The following is an 18896-nucleotide window of genomic DNA, read 5'->3' as shown; positions in this document are numbered from 1 at the left end:
GTGCAGGAATTGAGTTAAAGCCTTTGAATGGATTGAAACATGTTAAACCACACACGCATAGAATGGGAGTCTAAGTAAAAGAATAAGTATAAGTTTGAGTATAAGTTTAGATGTAGATTTGAGTTTAGGATGAATGAATAAGTAGTAAGAAAGTCAGTAAGTCACCAAGTAAGTAAGTTTCAGTAAGAGTTGCAGTGGTTTTAGTAAGTAAAAGGTTTCAGATGTTAGAATACAAGAACAGGTTCTAGTGAAGGTTAAAAAACACACTGATGTTTTTAGTAAAGGCTCCAGAAGCTCTTTCTCAGATACTACATAGTCAAAATAGAACTTCAGTGAGAATATTGCTTACATTTTTTAGATAGAACAAGACAGATCATATACGTAGTTTATACGTATCCCACCATGTTAAGAAATTAGGATTTTCCTAGGTTGAGAGAAGGTGGTTTGAATGTATGTGTTAGCTTGTTAGAAAAATCCTTTATAAGATTATGTACTGGGGAGAGTTTGTGCCTTTGCTATTGCTGTTGCTTTTGCTTTTGCTTTTCTGCCTTTTGCCATTTTTTGCCACCACTTTGCCGAGCCTGTCAGTGTCTCTAGCACCCAAGAAGAAGATAGGAGCTCTGGTAGCATCACCAGCCCTCTCCAGGACCCCCGGGGACGGTTCCTGCTTTTGTTTGGGACTTTATGCCAAAACTTAGCATGGACGTTAATGTCTATGACTGTGCCTTAGAAGACTGATGTACTTTTACAATAAATAACCTTTTTAGCAACTACTAGTTGCTTTAATCATTTAGAGATAACCCGGCACGAAGGCTGTGACAAGAGCACAGAGAGATCCTAACCCCACACACAACAGCTCAGCCCTGCTGCTGCCCCATCCTCATCACTGTGGGCAGCACCAGCCAGGAGCCACACTCCTCTGAACCTCTCCTCACAAACTCCTGCTGGCCAGCTTCTCTTAGTTAACTGCACTCACACTGTGTGCAAATTCCCAGATTAGTGAAAAAAAAATACAAGCCTTCTGCCGATTACCAAGGGGTGGGAATGTGCATTAAAGTAAGTGAACTGAAATTCTGTGCTACAGTAAGAATGGCTGCCACTTCTGCAGTGGTGACCAAATGGTGACCAGGATCTGGACACCAATAACAACTGGGATCATGTCTTAGTGTAGGACCTTTTTCAGCCTCCAGACCCCTCATGTCTTATGGACCCACTGTACACCTCCAACAAAAGCAGAGTTAGGAGAAATTAACATATCTGAGACTGATCCTTGCTTTGTGAACATACAGACTCCTCAAGTTAGATGTCATCAACTTCGGGAGTGAAATTTGTAATACCTCACATACTATTGCTGCATATGGAAACCCCAAAAAAGAAGCAACCATCAGGGGAAAGCACTTTCCCTGGGGATGCTCCTGGCATACAGGAATGCAGCATAAGGGAGAATTCACAGGAAACTTGGCCAGAACCGGGATCTCCTGTTAAACTTAAATGTGTGTCAGTTCCTGTTTAAACAAAATGTATAGTCTCCAACTAGCCACAGTGGTTAGTTAATCTCTGTGTTTTGTTACTACTCAAAACCCTGAGCAAGCCTGGACTTCTGTGGTATCTGTGGTATAGGGACAGGACAAGGCTAAAATAATCTAAAGACAAACAGAAGATAAGATGAGAAAAGGAGGCAAAAATGAAAGGTTACAAATTTTGCAACAGGTCATTGAGCCACAGTGCAATCAAGTGCAGACATCATTGCATCTAATATCCGGTCCAGTGTCTGTTTCCCATTAGTTTAGCAAGCTCCTGAAAGAGAGCACAACTATTGTATTACCCACAAAGAAGCTAGATTAAATAAATATACGCATCTGTACAACCTATAGGATTTTTATGTTATACAAAAAGACCAACTTGAGTAACCATTCAAAAAGCTTGGATATTCCCAAAGAGGTCACCTTTCTTTCAGGTATTTTGGGATTTCCTGGAATTCATCAGAAAGTTGTTCAGCGGCAGAAGCTGGTCAATGAGAACAGTGGTATTGTTCTGGTAGTCAGTTTCTAGAGTCAACCAAATAACTAGGAAACAGACACACAGACAATTCAAGAAGACAGTTCTTCCTTTATCAAATTGCTTTTAGAGACAAACCTTCAGATTTTTAAAACTAGCTTAGACTAATCACCTCTAACATGAGTCTAATCCAAACCAAAACATCTGAGAAATGCAAAAAACATTTGTACAGTGACAATCCCATGAAACTGCAGATTTATGGGAAGATCACAGCAAGACAACATTCATTTTCCTTCTCAGATGCCATCTCTTCTTCCATTCGTCATCTGTCTTCAGTATACAATGATTCCATACGTTTTCTTTCTTGCTTGCTTTTCTACTTATCAATTAACAAAAACCTTTCCTGCAATTTTATTCTCCTTTTATATCAATAGTGCCTGTAGGAAATCTTCCCCCTTTTATAAGCTGTAGAGTTAAAAAATTAAAAATTAGTTTGAAGTGAATTAATGTGTGTAAAGTTTCCCATTGTAAAAGACAGCTAGGTCTGGTTGCTCTTGAGTACAAAATTTGCAAACTGTCTTACTCATGTAATATTCCAGATGGTTCGTGTTGCAAAATAAGTAGGGACAACTCCATCTCTAGCTACATACAGAAATGCAAGCACAAAGGAAAGAAATATCAGAAGTCTGTACAGGAAATGATTGATTAAAATTCAACTTCTTTGCTTGCAGGATTTGGATAATGCTAAGCTCCCTACACTCTCTGCGCTTTTGCAGATGGCACTGACGCCCTGAGCAGAAATGCCGTCAGTGGGAGACCAGATTACACTTGGGGTGTGTGTAAGACTGCCACACTGATTAAAGGGGAGACAGAGGACACACCCCTGCCCGAAGTGAAGAGGGAAAAGAAAACCAACAGCCATCATCAGAACACTTCACAAAATAGATCTTTCCATTCTGTCAGCAGAAGCAAAGCAGATCCATTCCACACCCCTGGCTAGTTTTGCTCTCCTCACTTGTCATACAGTGTCATTTTTTTGGCTCCTGACCAGCCCATTCAGGGCTTTGAAGGTGCTTAAACTCACAAGAAAAATCAACAGCTATTTGCCTAACATTGTTCTTACCCACATTGCTGTATAACGTTTTCATGAAATTAAGTTTCTTTATTACTGTTCATGACATTCCTAATTTTTTTAGTATTTAGACAAACTTTTCAATGCAAGAGTCTTAGGTGGAAAACAAAAAAGCAAAACCAACTTTTACATTTTCTAGTTCCACTTGTTCTGGCCTGAATTAGCTATAAGCCTTCTTTATCCCAGCTGCACAGTACTACCTGCTTGGACTGTGTCTTGAATAGATTAGGCCACTCTGAGCTTCTAGGGTTTTTGCAGTGTTCCATCACTATAGATCTCCTTTCAGCTTCTTCAACCGGCTATGGAAATCCAATCTGGTCGAGTCCATTGGGACATGAGCAGGAATTGACAGGTATTTTAATACATGTAATTAAAACAGACTCTGCAACCACAAACCAAGTAATTTCAAGACCATTACAATGCTTTCCATTTGGGAAAGCAGATGTAGAGAGAGGTGGTAGAGAAATACTCTGACCACAGAAATGCAAGCAAGAGCCTGCACTCTGCATGGGACTAAGGCACTTCTTTACACTGCATGACCCTAAAATGTCCCTGAATCAGCAATAATTCTCATACCAGAAAATGAGTTTGAATTTTATTATGGACAAGGTTATTAATAACCAAACGGCAAAGAAAACACCCAGAAGGCAGAGCCATTAGTCTCTGTGCCAGACACATGTTACAAGAACACTGAAGTGACTGATCCCACCGGGTCCCTGTGCCCATTCAGTGCCTGTGGAATGAATGGCTGTATTACATCTCACTGCTGGCACTGTGTGGCTCTGTGGTACAGAGGTGTCCCCAGCACAGTGTCCAACGGCTGCTTTGACAACAGGCTCACTCACTCACTGCTGTGGTGCCCACACCTTCATCTCAACACACAAGTGTTGAGTCATTCACCCCTGCCACACCATGAGAAAGGGGCTGCTCATGGCTGGGTACCAGGGCACAGTGAGATGGGGACAGGGAGATGGGGACAGGGAGGTGGGGACAGGGAGGTGGGGACAGTGAGGTGGGGACAGGGAGATGGGGACAGGGAGGTGGGGACAGTGAGGTGGGGACAGGGAGATGGGGACAGGGAGATGGGGACAGGGAGGTGGGGACAGTGAGGCGGGGAAAGTGAGGTGCAGATAAAGTGGCAGCTCCACTGCCTTGAGTTGCCACAGCATCTTCTATGGCCTCCTCCAGGAAACAGAGGAAGAGGATTCTAGAGAGTTTCCACATTTTAAGTGGTTTTCCTAGCAATTAAAATGCTGCAGCATGATCATGGATAAAATCCAGTTCTCCAGAGCAATATTTAAATCACACTTACCATGAGGCCATTTCTTCTCTCCTGCACCTCTTGTCCTGCCCACTGTAAGCTTTCAGAAGTGATGGTGGGTGTTAGGGGATAGTGGAACCAGGCCCTTTTGGTTCTGTCTTGTAAATTTACCCACTGGGCATCTCCAGCTCATTACTCAGAGTGCATTACTTTCCTTCACATCCAGCACTGCCTTTCCCTTCATGCTACACTTTTTATAGAAGACTTTTCCAAAATAATCACAATTGCTAGGTCTGTGTCCCTTTCCCTAAACCTCCTAAAGGCTTAAAGGCCTTTATTTCTGAACTACAGTAGGCTTGAACCTAGCACAGACCAGCAGTAAATGCACTCTTTCCAAAGCCTTTCCCATGGCAGCAGCTGTAATTAGCACTATTTAACCACTATCCAACATCTGCACTGAACGAGGGAGGGAGCACCACAAAATAGTGGTGCTCAGACACTATCATAGCAAACAGGACAGGGCTGAATTACAGTCCTGCTGATGTTTCTTGGCATTTGGGTGTTCAACTGAAAATTCAACAACTCTCACAGATTTTCTGTCATAATGCATGCACACACTGAGGTTTTAAGAACCATGTATAGGAATTTGAAGTCTTTCATCCATCAGAATGGATGCAGCAGCCCTGCCAATGCCCATAAGCAGTGGGATTTCTAAAGCCATCTTTAGCTTTGAAATTAATCAGACTATGTACACTGCTCACCCATCATCACTCTGTAATTACTCAGTCAGAAAGGTTTAGTCTGAGGTGATCTTGCCTAACCATATTTTCCTGCTGTCTTTAAATGCTGCACTTTCTGCTTCATTCTTACTACTGCTGTCACAGCATCGCTGGGCTTTGCCAGAGATTAGGGTTTCATTGTGCCGGACACTGCTCTGCCACTGAGGAGAGAGTGTCTGCCATTAAGCACTTAAGTCTAAATTGACTGGACAGATAAAGGGGTCCAGAAAGGGTGTGCTGCTGTCTCCCTTCAGTAGAAGAAGAAAGAAATGTAAGCACAGACATTACCATAAAATCACTTTAGAGATCTCTAACAGAAAGAGATTTGTACCCCCAGCTTTTCTCTCAGCATTTTAGCATGAGACCATCCTTTTTCTTGTTAGTTCTCAGCCTAGAAACAATGCTTTGGGGAATTTTTTTTTGTGGTGTAGAGTTTCCTTTTTTTTTTTTTTTTTCCCCTCAGGTTTCCAAATATAGAGTTTCTACATGTGATTTAATACTGAGTTTTGAAAACAGGTTTGCACTGCTGTCCTGTTAAGACACCTTTCTGGCATGCTTTGGATTCTTGCATGCTTGTGCTTGTCACCTTTAACATAAAACATGCACGGCTCTCAAACATATGTGAAGAGTTCAGCTACAGCCTCTGCAGAGATCTCTGCAGGGATCAGGCTAACCCTGAGACAGTGCTCTGATTACTTTGATTGCCTAGAGGTCCATCAACCTATAGCGAACAGGCCACAGTGGTTTTGGCTTATTTCACTCAAAATAGCTGTTTGAACTGCAGACAACCAAAATAATTAGGTTGGAAATAACTATTAATAAAGAAGCATAATTTTCACTTGGAAAAGAAAAATGCTGAAGAAAAGCTCATAAAATGCTGGTTGCTGCATTTATTCGAAGAGATACTAGCCCATCTCCCCTATCCAAATAAAAGTTATCTTCATAAAGGCATGATATGGCTCCCAAAAAAGGAAGTACATGTTTTCATTTGTGTGGTTACAGCACAGCTGTGGGCTTTGCTCTACTTTGTGAACCAAAAAACAGATCTGGTGAGTGGCTTGAAATATCATGAAGAGATTCACTTTCAAACTTTGCAGTCTTTGATGATCAGGATGTAAAAGCATTATCAGATTATGCATGGATTGGCAGATCTTGGTATTTTATCATGAGTCCAATGGTACTTCATGATTTTTTTTCTGAAAATCTCTGATCTTGTAAACAGAAAAAGATCTAAGCTTTCATTGCAAACAAAAAGAGATTTCTCTCCTATTTCTGTTGAGGGAAAACATGACCTTAACTGCTTCTAATGATACCTACAAGACAACTAAAAAATCCCACCTTTTAATTTTCTTTATAAGACAATCTACTGACACTGGATACTTGCTCCTTTAAATTGACTGTGGCTAGCAACCATTTATGATACAAACGCACAAAAACAACGACAGAACAGAAAAACCTGGAGAAAATGTTTAGCTTTCAACAGCTGGTGTGCTGAAAAGCAGCAATTCTTGTTGAAGTGTCATGTTTTTATAGACCAGACAGTGGCATTGCATTTGAACTTGAGTTAGAAACAACTTCCCTTTCTCCCCTGACAAAGTATGGTCTTACTGGCTGAGCATGCACACAGTCCTCCTTCCTCTTCCTGCCTAGTGAGCCAGGTGCATGGGGAGGCATAAAAGATTTGCAGAGTTCACTAGGGGCTGAGAAAGCTGAGGACAACTGCACTGGAGATGCTCATGGTCACTCATCAATCTGATCTATGTGATATTCTGTGTCCAGGGTCATGAGACATGGCCTGGTTTTCTTTCTGCCTCCTGTTTACCACAGGTAGGAATAAGCTCTGTAGTATGCACTTGCTATTTGTCTTCTCCTTAGCCTTCCATGGAGGAACCCATCACAACCTTTACCAGGTCCTTACGGGGAACAGTTGTCCCCTTTAACCCTTCCACTGGTGAGAGCAGGTTGCTCTCAAATGAGCTATCCCAATGCTGTCAAAATCCTCATGGTTCACACTGTTTACACTGATGGAAAGGTTGTGCTGGAGACCATTGTCCCATTTGTGTACACTGTTTACATGGCAGCAACTTGCAAAACACAATTGCACTGTTTAAGTGTGTTATATAATTAGGGCAAACAGGGATCTGGCCCTGCATGCTGTTACAGTGCTGCTCATCATTTCTGAGATCTATAGCACCAGGGAACATGATACCACCAGTCTCTAGTTTTCAAACTTAAACAAAGTATTTTGTTGGATTGGTGACCAAACTAATTTTTATGACATGTCATTTCTGTAAGGACATTGCTTTATATCGCAGAAGGGTTTCCCATAGATAATGGTTGTTAGCTGGCTGAGTTTGAATCTGGCAGGATTAAGGAAATCTAAACTGACAGCTGGTTTTGTGCAAGGAAGCATAATGTGGCTGTTGTTACAGGAGGCAATGTGGGATGCTTGTGCACAAATGCATGACAAGAGGGCTTGCTCTTAGCTGTATATGTAAGTGCAGCTTAGCAGCTAAAGCAGCACATAAGGACTAAATGCCTTGCAGAGAAAACTTCATGTGACTTTTCCACCACACAGTTTGTGGTTGTAAATATGATTATGTTTTTACTTTTGCTGTAGCTGTCAGAAACAGATGTTTGAACTCTGGTCAAAATAAAAATGAGCCACATTGCCAATTACCTTAAAGAGAAGCCAAGTCAGTTCACCCCTTAAGAGCTAAAGAAACAGATTGCCTCTCCAGAAAACAGCCCAGCTCATAGGACTGCATAACTGATACACCAGAACTAACGTGTCCTATCAGAAACAGCACCTCAGATGCTGACATTTCATTCGCCAGCTCCTAGGTTTTATTTTCTCCAAGCAAACTGCCCCATAACTGCTAAGCACAGATATTTGAAAACAAACACAATTTCAATGGGTCTGCACAGCTCAGTGCTCAGAGGCAGCACTGCCGCTTCTGCTGAGCTCTACAGGCACTGAGGCAGCTACTGGTGCTGAAGGTGCCTATCTGGAAACACAAAGCATTTCTCTATGTTTTTTTTTCAGTCAGAACAGATTTTACCATAGAAGGTGAGCTCACAGAAGAAAAATATTAGAAATTGCTTTATTAAAGGTCTGTGTAAAATCACAGGCCATGCTTTGACACGTTTTGCACAAATCTGACACTAATGTAGCTATGATGGATACCCCAAAGTAACATTTCCATCAGTCTCAGTGAGCCCTTTACAGGTATTTACAAAGTTCTCAGTACAGTGCTAATGATGTTTTGGTGACATTGATATAATTGAGGCATAAATGTTCTCACATGGGACTGATACTTGCCAGTACTGGCTAAAATAGAAGTGGGGAAAGTTGGAAGCCATGAAAGCAGAGAGACATGAAAAAGTCATGATAGTAATATGTACTGAAGCTGCCAGAGTTGGTGTCTGCCATTAAACAGAGTGAAGCAGAGCAGGGTAGAGAAAGAATCAGGTGCTCATTTGCCCATGAATGCTACAAATCTGGAGTGCACCTTTCCCCTACACTGGCACATGGAACAAGTCTGAAAGGCATCCAGAGCATGCAGGGGAGACCGAAGCCTAAGCAGACTTAGGACTCCTATGGCTCCCAGGACCCAGAGCAGACTGTCCTGAAATAAGACCATTCCACAGAGCATAAAGTGTCAGGTAGACCCTGCTGGGCTTGTGCAAATGAAGGACAGAATGCTGGTATCATGAAATACAAGATTTTCCTTCCCACACAACTGAGAAGAAATTGCTGCAGGATTCCCCCAACATACCCTTGTAAACCAAAGTCAGATATGCCTACAAAGCTGCTGACCCAGGTGGTGTAACCTCAGGACTTCCACATTTGGCCATTCTGGGAAAATGGTTCATTTACAGAATAGGAACATGGGAACAATTACCTCCCACCTCATCCTGCAGCCTCAGCATTAGAGGCAACAAGATCCTTTCCCTTTATAATTCTATATTTCAATGATATATGAGATACCTTGGCTGTGTAGTTTCAGGTTTGCTGAAACAAGTTTGCTGAAACAGCTACTGCTGTTTGGAATATAAATACAGCACAGATTACTTCCAGATTAGCCTAACATAAATTTACAAGAAAAGATAGTAATAAACAAGAAAAATAAGTATAAAAAACATGATTCAAATCTGTTTGCAACATATCTCTTAGTATCATACAGATCCTTCAAAGTCATGTTTTCTTCCTTAACACTTTGTGGATTCCTTATTTACTTCATGTGTAGCACTTGTTGGAAAAAAAGTTCTGGTCTTCTGTGGAAAGTCTCCTTCTGAACTGCTGTGTTTTATTGGTTCACTTCCACTAACTCAAGTCACCATCTGACCACAATTCATCCAGCTATTTTGCACACACACAGTTTATCTTGTTTTCTTTACTGATTTTGATAGCAAGATGTGTGTGGATTAATAACACACAACTATGTTCTCTTTTCACTGAAGTAAGAGTCAAACCAGCAAATCTCTGACCTGGATATTTTACTTATGAATGCAGAAAGTGTGCTAAAAGCTTATTTGAGAATAAGCTGCTGGAAAATATAATTGGAGAGAATAACTTGCTACTTTCAACACAAAATCTTACAGATATTTTCACAACTAAGCTTTTGCAAAGCATATTTGAGCATGGGTCACTGAATAGGTAGAGCTACTTCTTGCTTTCTAATGAACTCAAGAAACCATCCTGACTTGCCACAAATGTAAACAAGCACCAGGAATTCATGTGGAAGCTGGGAGGATACATCATCCAGTTTTATTTCCTGAATAAACTGGCTGTGTGAGAACCAGGATATAACTTTAGGGAGGGCAGCAATTCTCCGCTTCAAGGGCCTGACTGAACACATTTTAATGAGAAAATGCCAGTTCACTGGAACTGATTAATTCCACATGTTTTCTTGTTTCCTGTTCATTATGTTTACCTTTGGGCATTCCCACCCAGGCTTCAGTTGGAAAAAGAGACAAAGAGACACAGCCTGTGCTCATGTGGCATCCAAAAGCCCATGCTGAGCCAACATGTTGGGTGTCACAGCACCCTCCGTGAGGACCTGCAGGGTCCAGACAGTGCACGCTGATCATCAGCTCCAGTGCTGTCCCCTGCACTCCCAGCAGAGACAGACACTTTGAGAACTGCCTGCTTTCCACCTACACCCCTTGATATGCTGTTCTAACAGGTAGACATTTCCAATTGTACAAGCATCCTTTAGTTTCTAGTTTCTCCAGATTGACCTCTGAATCCTTAGGCTCAATTTGGCACTTTATTTGATTACTGAACCTGCTGGATTCAAGTATTTTCTCCCACTGCAGTCAATTATAGACCAGGATCATGTTTCTTTTCTATTTTCTCTCCTATATGCAAAAGATCTACAAGACTTTTGAAACTTATATGGCTGGATCTCATCCTGAGTGTGAAAAGCCTGCATTTAAATAATTTTGCTTTTGGTATCTTAAATTAGGGATATATAATATGAAAAACACATAAAATATTAAAAACTAACACACTACTTCTTTTTAAGACTCCTATTGCAGCTTATGTCAGTGTATTCTGTAAATATGTAGCAAGAGAGCCCCAGCTATGATAGGGTACAATTTATGTAATTTGGTATCAATTTCATGATCTGTTTTATGAGTGCCTCTACATGAACACCCCATCAAACTCCAAAAGAAGAGTAAGTTCTACATATTACTTTTTATTTACCTAGGAACCAGCAATCAAAAATTAGGAACAAAGAATCTTCTAACAGGGAAAATGCTGTACAAATTGGCTAACTTAAAATTCAAAGCACAAAACTTGTCTCAAATCAGAACAAAGACAGGTAAGCAATAACCTGAAATTTAACAGGTATTGGAAGGAATACCCTACAGTGTAAGCAACTTGGGGAGAGGGTGTTCCTCTCATGTTGAAAACAGCTTCCCAAAATATTCTTCTGTATCTTTTAACTGAATTGTCTTAGGAATCATGGTGTCCCTCTGCTTTTGTACACAGCATAGCTAAATGAGGTGAGATATTTTACAGCAAACTGTCCAATTTAAGGAAGGTAGCAATAAGGGAACATTCCTGAACAGCAAGAGAATGGTGGGAAAGAGGGAAAGAACCATTGCATTGGAATTGTGACAGCTTTATGCTTGAAGAAGAGGCCTGTCATCCTAAAAATGCTGAAGATGTACCATCAGCCCAATGTTGCACAATTGGAAAATTAGCCTTGAAGCTTTTTGAACCCCTCAGACACACACAAAAGGTTGGTTTCCTAAAAGTGGGATCAGAAAAAGCTACGTTCTTCCACTAGCCTGCTGGATAACACCGGAAAAGTTATTTCACCTGCTTCCGTTCCCTGGAAAGATTTTGGAGGCTCCCCGTGGCAGAGATTGCTACTGTTTGCAGGGGCTCAGCTGAGACCCTTGTACGGGAGGCAGAGCCGTGACCCCTCCCCGGGCCCCAGAGGGACAGGGGCCCCTGTGCCGGCCCGCGGGGCGCGGTGTTCGGCCAGCCGGAGCCGCTCGGTCCCGGTGCCGCCCGGTACCGGTACCGGTACCGGTACCGCTCCGGTCCCGGTGCCACTCCGGTCCCGGTGCCGCTCCTGAGCCGGTACCGCTCCTGAGCCGGTACCGCTCCGGTCCTGATGCCGCTCCTGGCCCGGTAGCGCTCCGGTGCCGGTGCCGCCCAGTGCCGGTGCCGCCGCCGGGCGCTCGGCGGGGCTGCGCTGGGGCGCGCTGACCTCTGCTGGTCACAGCGGAGCCGCCGGTCCCGCGGGAGCGAGGGAGGAAACAGGAAAGGGTGTGCTAAGCCTGGTGCGCTTTTTGCCTCGGTTCTGGCTGCTCGCCTAATCTCTCCGTCCTTTCCTAGGGGAGCAGCGTGCTGGGTACTGAAACGGCCGTGTGGTGCTTCCGTGGGCATCCAGCAGCTCCTGCGGTTGTTTTTCCGTGGATTAATTACTTCAAATGCATGACTTGGCAGAGGTATCCCTTTCTGTTGCAGAGAGTTTTGTCAAACTTTAAATGTAGAGCTGAAATTTTCCATGCTATGGACTATACCTCACCCCGAGCCATTTTTACTCCTAGAAATCTCGGTCTGAGAGAAAGGGTTTTGAGTCTATCCAAACGTAATTGTGCTGTTTCTGACATGTTCTCTCTAAGTATTTAAACTCTGGAAACTGAAAGAGCATTACTTGAGTTTTTTATGAGGTGAGACAGAAATGCTTTGTGTGAAGCCTGTGACCTTTTGGCAAAGGAACAGCCCTTTCAAATCTACAATTTCCTTGTGCATGGTAGCTCCTAGCACATCTTGGCACATTTTACTGAAGATTTTGCTTACTACATGTATGATCTAGCTTGAAGCTCTCACTCTTTTTCTTGTAGTCTTAACCCAGATTATATGAGGTCTCCAAGTCCTACCTTGGGAACTGGGTGACAGAATTAAAGGCTGGACACAGAAACTGGCAAGGTGAGGAGCAAGGTTGGAGACAAGAGTAACAGCACAGAAAGGGTCATGCTGAGAAGGAACAGCATGTGCTCTTGTCTTTCTGTGTCAGGGCAGGAGCTAGATCAGCTCTCTGCACACATCCTTGGCTTGCAGTCAGCTCTGGTCAAGGCATCCCTGGTCAGTGTCTTTCCTGCAGAACCTGCTCTACACTGAGCCAGCTAGGATGAAAGACTGTCTTTAGAGTTTGGGAAGGCCTAGCTGCGGTGGAAATACGCTGTGTACCAAAAATATACACTGAGGCAGAGAGTGATAGCCTGTATGGCAGAGTAATCACAGCTATACTGACACTGCTGCTCCTTTTAGCTCTGTAGAAAGATGCACGCAAGGGGATAGCGCATCCTTAGTGCCCCAAGACTGGGACTCCTATTTGGTCAAGCTTTGTTCCAGCTCATGAGTGATATGCCTGCAATTCTCTTCCTCTTTCAAAACTTGGAAAAGACAATTCATGACTTGAGAGGGATATGGAGCTGTTAAGCAAAAATCTCCTTGCATTTTATTTAAAAATGGAGATCCATCAAAGATATCAGCTTGGCTTTTATGTCTGCTGCAATATATTTTGGATTGGAGATTAACAAAAAATTATTTGTGGTTAAGATTTCAGTTGTGATATGCAAAGGAAAGCACAGTTAGTCCTGACCTCCTTTAGGATGAAAGGATTCATATCCATCTGAACAACTCATTTTCTTTGGTGGTAAACAGAATGAATAGCCCACAATATATACGTGATTTATGGAGAGAGTTCATATTTAAGGAAAGTGTAGTGTAATGAGAATTGCCCATACATAGAGATCAAAGTTAATATACTGGACAAAAGAATAAAGGAAATGATCCCTATCTTCTGCTCAGTCAAGTCACTAAATTCAAATGTGTCATTGTGTCAGTAGTGTTTGATTTGAAGACTTCATTATCAAGAAGTGAATGCTCAACATCAGTAGATACTGCTATAATGAATCCTGCTGCTTTCTGAAGTCTACATCCTACAAATCTTCTGTACATTGCCTGTATTCCTAAATTGTCCTTTAGCGGTGAAGCCAGCAAAATGAAACCAGATGAAAACCGAGCTCACAAGAAGAAACTCTTTCTAGTTAAAATGAGCACCTTTCTTTACAGTCGTGCTAGGCAATGTATATGCATCTCTGTGCCTTGTAGTGTGCAGTGCACGCTCAAGAGGTGTGCCGAGGAAGGTCTGTACTAAAACACCATGATGGAATGACCTGTTGCATATCCCCAAAGGGATAATCTGGCTGAATTTTATTTCCAGAAAGGCACCTAAACTTGGAAAGGTGAATATGTTTTCATTGTCTAAAAGGCACAAACCGACATCCTGAGGAATTAATGCTTGCTTTGTGTTGATTACTGAACAGAAGAACTAGTATTTCTATAAGGCCTATACAAAACTACATTTTCAAGAAATTCTCAACTTGTGGAAGTCAAGTTACTATGTTTGCATATACGAATAAGCACATTGTTCACTAAACACTTGCATGTCTCAAAAATTTAATTAACAAATCTTCACTCAAAATTATAACCCATTCAAAGTTGTCATGAGGATGTTTGCCATGTCCTTCATGAGTCTCTGCCTTTCATGTTGAAAATGTACTAAATAAAGTCCTTAAAATATGGTGCTTAAACTCTACATAAGGAAGCACAATTGTCCCCTTAACATTATTTAGATCATAAGAGGGTTTCAATGCTGGGAGAATTCTTTATATTTTACTGCATATGGAAAATGCTTGCAGCCCAGTGAGGGCTGTGTGTGACATGATTCCCAGAAATTAAATACCCCAGAGAGAAAGTTATACAATTTATCATCAACTTTTGTGTTACCACTCAGCAAGATTTTTATTTTTTCATGCTGAGAGACTGAAGGGAGAGAAAACAGATCTTGAAGAGACTATATCCAGCCATGCTTGCTTTATTTGGCTTTGAATTTTCCTGCGCTTCAATAACTATTGAACATCTGGTTTCTTTGTTAATCAGAGAAAGCATGTTTTATTCCCTTGACTTTTTAATAAGAAAAATTAATTTATTGCAGTTGGCCATATGAGAATCCACTGGTTCTCAACAGTAACAGCAACAGTAACAGTTTGCAGGAATTGAACATGACATCATGCTGTTTGTGATAGGCCTGTGCATGCGTGTGTGTGGGATGCTCACAATAGTTATTATTTTCCCATAGGATTGAAACCACATGCAGGAACTCCACTGCCAAGGACTGCCAGGACTGCAGCATCTGCTTATCACTGTGATGGTCAACTCAACACAGCCAGGGACTTACAGGTAGGGAGAGGGATTCACCCAGGTGAATAGTTCATAAATAGTTCATCTCTTCAGCGATCTTCAAAAGAACTTAAAGATCAGAGATGACCAAGACTTTGCTTCTTGAGATGTTAACTTCTGCTTCTCCATTCCTATCCAAACACTAATCCTCAGGTTTGATTTCCACCCCAGGGTATATATATAGCCATTTTTTACAACAAAGGGACACGTTTCAAGTCCCATAGACATTTTAAGCCTGTTCAACTGACTGACAACTGTTCACCTCCTGTCCTCCTTTGTCCTCCTCAGAGACGTCTTCATCACCACACTTTGGTTTTGTCTGCATTTAGGAAGAAGGAGAAGAAAATGCAGCTGCTTCCTGTGACATCCAGCAGGAGCAATGGCAAGTGATGAAAGGCAGCAAGAAATAGAGCAGAGTCAGGATCTTTTACTTCATATTAGCAGCTCCATGTCAGATTGGGGACCTACCACTTTACCAGACCACAGACCACCACTGCTGTGAGGAAAGCAAACTGTGATGCAAGAGCTATTTTTTCATTGGGCAGTTGATCTGCAGATAATGACTTGGGGTTTGGTTTGTAAAGTGTTTTATTAAATACATATTAAAGTGCAGCAGCAGAAGATATTATACATTTGTGGTTTAATCTAAAAGATGGGTATGGATTTTCATCAAAAAACCTTCTCACTTGTTGCTTTCTCAGAGAATCTAAGAAAATTCTAATAGCCGGTAAGGTAGCTAGTTTAAAATAGAGCCTAAAATGGTTTCTGGAACAGCACTTCCAAAATGCCTCTATTTTATGATCAGTAAAACCTAAAGGAAAATACTTCAAAGTGGGCTGTTTGGATGTTATGCCACACATATAAATGCAGTACTGCCTCAAACTCTCAGAACAGTATGAATTATGAATGCATTAAGGATGCAATAAGAGATCTTTAATGATTACCCTCATTGCACAAGGTCCTTCACTGCAGAGGAGAACAGAAGTGCCATGCTCCTGTCAGAGCACTGCTGATTTCTGCTGACTTCCACCATGGAGCAGATTTCCCCTCTGACAGGCTCCAGGTCTCCCAGTCCTCCCAGGCTACATTGGCCAGCACATTCCTTACCTGCTGGCAGGACCCAGTGCACACCATGCTGCTAAGCATGATCAGGGCCATGGGGACTGGGAGATCATCCTCAGCAGCCTTTGCACCAGGGCATTCTGGCAGCAGCCCCCAGGCTGTGCTTGCCTGCTGTCCTGTGGGCTAAAGAGCTGGATATCTAAAATGGACAAGTGGAATCATCAGTGCCATGATGGCATAGTCTGCAAAAGGCTGTGAGATACAGAAAACTCCCTCCTGGCTCTCATTGCAATGGCTATCATTGCAATGTTCTTGTCTCTTCCCCACTCCCCACATTTAATTTCAACTTTCTGGATTTTTATGTTTTAAATCCCTGATTTCACAGACTTCATGGCCTTTTCCATGCAATTTAGCTTTCATATGGATGCATGGATGCACACAAGCACATGTGGTTCCTACCTTGCTGGTCCTGTGTGAGTCCCAGATGAGGATAATCCAGGTGTTCTAAGGTGAACTAAGGCATGGACCATAATGCCTGTAAGTAACTGTGGGGGTGAGGGAATTTCCTCTGACAGGACACATGAGTTTGCCCAGCTAAAGTGACTCCCTCTGAAGCACGCTGGCTTTCCAAATGCACTCTGGCTGAAAGAGGCACTGACACAAACAGAGGCTACACTGTCACTGCATGCCAAGTGTGCTGGCAAGGCTGGGGCCAAGCTGGGCTGTGTGAATGGCAGTGCTTCCTCTCAATTCCTGGCACTTGGGCAGGGCTCCCTTCACCCCCACCCACAGCTACTCCATGGCCCAGCTGTCTGGGAGGAGCTGGTGCCGCTACAGCAGCGCTGGAGACCACGCATGGCACAGGGGATGTGCCCTGCCAGGGAATATGTTCTGCAGGGCAAGGGCTGTGCTGGTCTCCAGGATCCCCCAGAGGAGCCGTGTACGACTGTGCCTTTCCCACTGTAAGCTTGGGCTGCTGGGCAGTCCGGCAGCTGAGTGCGTGGTGCATCTCAGTGGGCCTGAGCAGCTTCCTCCAGCAGTCAGTGCTAACAAAAGGCCTCTGTCAAGCCATGCAGAGCAGGGAACTGCTGTTGAGCGTGCCATACTACTATTAAGGAATAAGCACAATGGGAAAATCATTTTGAAAACAAACTTGAGAAATGTCTGGAACAACAAGACAGTCCTTCCCTTCTACACCTTCTTCTGATGTCCACAAGCTATCTCTGCCACCATCTATTTTTCTATTCAAAAGCTGGTCAGGGGAGGCAGGGAGTAAGTGCAGATAATACAAGCAAAATTAAGTATATTTCCTAATATTCTTTAAGCTTCAGCACTTCAAATAGCCCTGAAGGTAAAAACTTAACCTTACCAGATTTAGAACGCAGTAAAATTTTAAAATGGACACATGCTCTTCAGTGAATTGTTTTAAAGAGGTTACATGGGTTTTTATCAGTTGAGATTCGTTCTCAATTTTACTCTTCCATGTTTTTCCAAGTGATAAAATCAGATGAAATTTTGAGTGCTGCTGTGACACCAGACATGAAAGGACACTGTTGATCTTACAATCTTGTCAAAACTCTGACCAAGTTGTCAGATTTTAGTCAAAAAATTAGTTGTGAGCTATTCACAATGGTAAGTCAGAGGCTGCGTCTATTTTAAAATAGTCTTATTAAAAATTTCACTCTGTTTCTAAATCAAAGAGAAGACCTAATCTATTTCCAGACATTTCTCTGATTATCTTCTCAGAAACATCATCTAACTGTATTAACATAGCTGTCAGAACGGGTTTCCTTAATAAAATGTAGCCTTTATCAAAGGGAAAGAAAAGAAAATTTTATTACTTTGTTGACTAGATCATTTCTACAGATGGCATCTGGTTTACTGGTTTATGTCCTTGGACAGATCTGACTCTTGTCATTGTACCATTTGTATAGTTTAATTTTGCTAATGTGAGCCTCTGAACTGATTATGGAGAGATACTAAACGGGAAGCATATATGAAAGATCTTATTAAACAACATTCCTGCATTATCTAAAACAGATGTAGTATTGTAAAACAGAAAAGCCTTTATTAAGCCTCCAAAGCTGTCTTTGTCCATCTGCATAAATTGGCAGGTTGCATGAAGACCTTTTTGTTATTTATAAATAGAATCATGCCTGAAATACAACCACACATCCAAACAATCTCTAATTTAGGAACAGTTAAAGTCCTTGGTCTTAAAATCCATTTTGCAGCTGAAGCATGTCATTATTATCTGAGGTTTTACTGCTTACTTCCGCTGGTTCTTCTTGGTTTTTTGCTTTTTTTACAAGTCCACCTCCAGTTAAACCTCACTCTTTTATTCATGTCGTTGGCATCTTGTATGTGTTATACTAGATAAATGTAGACATCCTCATAAGATTATAAAACACATATGCTCAAAAGCTCCCTGGGCAATTCTATTAGCCTTTATCTCCTCAGCATACGATTTGCCCTACATTGTCTTTCTCTTACAATTACAATATAATCTATCTCTTATAAATACAATTCTCTTATAAATGCTGCTCATTATGCATTGTTTGCTTCAGCAATTACCTTCTAAATCCAGAGCAGGAAGGCATCAAATGACCCTATCCTGTCTCCTGCTTGAGCGTTCAATACATCCAGAATACCACAAGCTTCTCTCTGAAACTACCATTTGCAAGACCAAGCCCCGCTGGGTGAATTCTGCACCCGAATACTCCTGGATTGTGTGGATGCTCTGGCTGCAGAGGTCTGATAAAGCAGCAGTCCTACACAGAAGCCTACAAAGAAGCACACAAAACCCACATCCAAAGCTCACAGGGTGCAGCAGGTCTGCAGGCACTTGTCCGTTTGTGCTGTGCAGGCTGGGGCTGGATGACTGGCCTT

General features: G+C 42.2%; 2 long non-coding RNA genes across 3 annotated transcripts in view; one reads left to right on the top strand and one right to left on the bottom strand.

Annotated features, from left to right (window-relative positions):
- The window catches only part of LOC117010998, a 49957-nt gene extending 33354 nt beyond the window's left edge, over positions 1-16603 (bottom strand). The window contains exon 1 of the long non-coding RNA XR_004420826.1: positions 16467-16603. This is a non-coding gene — a long non-coding RNA (uncharacterized LOC117010998). The remainder of the gene's footprint in view (positions 1-16466) is intronic.
- On the top strand, positions 12037-15541 carry LOC117010997. Of its 2 annotated transcripts, none has more exons than XR_004420825.1 (3): positions 12037-12142; positions 14845-14945; positions 15275-15541. It is a non-coding gene; the product is annotated as an uncharacterized LOC117010997 (long non-coding RNA). The 2 variants fall into 2 exon arrangements; XR_004420824.1 differs by having other exon boundaries at positions 15234-15541.
- Positions 16604-18896: the final 2293 nt, after the last annotated feature.

This window comes from Catharus ustulatus, chromosome Z, assembly GCF_009819885.2.
Source record: "Catharus ustulatus isolate bCatUst1 chromosome Z, bCatUst1.pri.v2, whole genome shotgun sequence".
Lineage (NCBI taxonomy): Eukaryota > Metazoa > Chordata > Aves > Passeriformes > Turdidae > Catharus > Catharus ustulatus.
The sequence above is the reverse complement of the archived record's forward strand: the minus strand, read 5'-3'. Positions and strand labels throughout refer to the sequence as shown.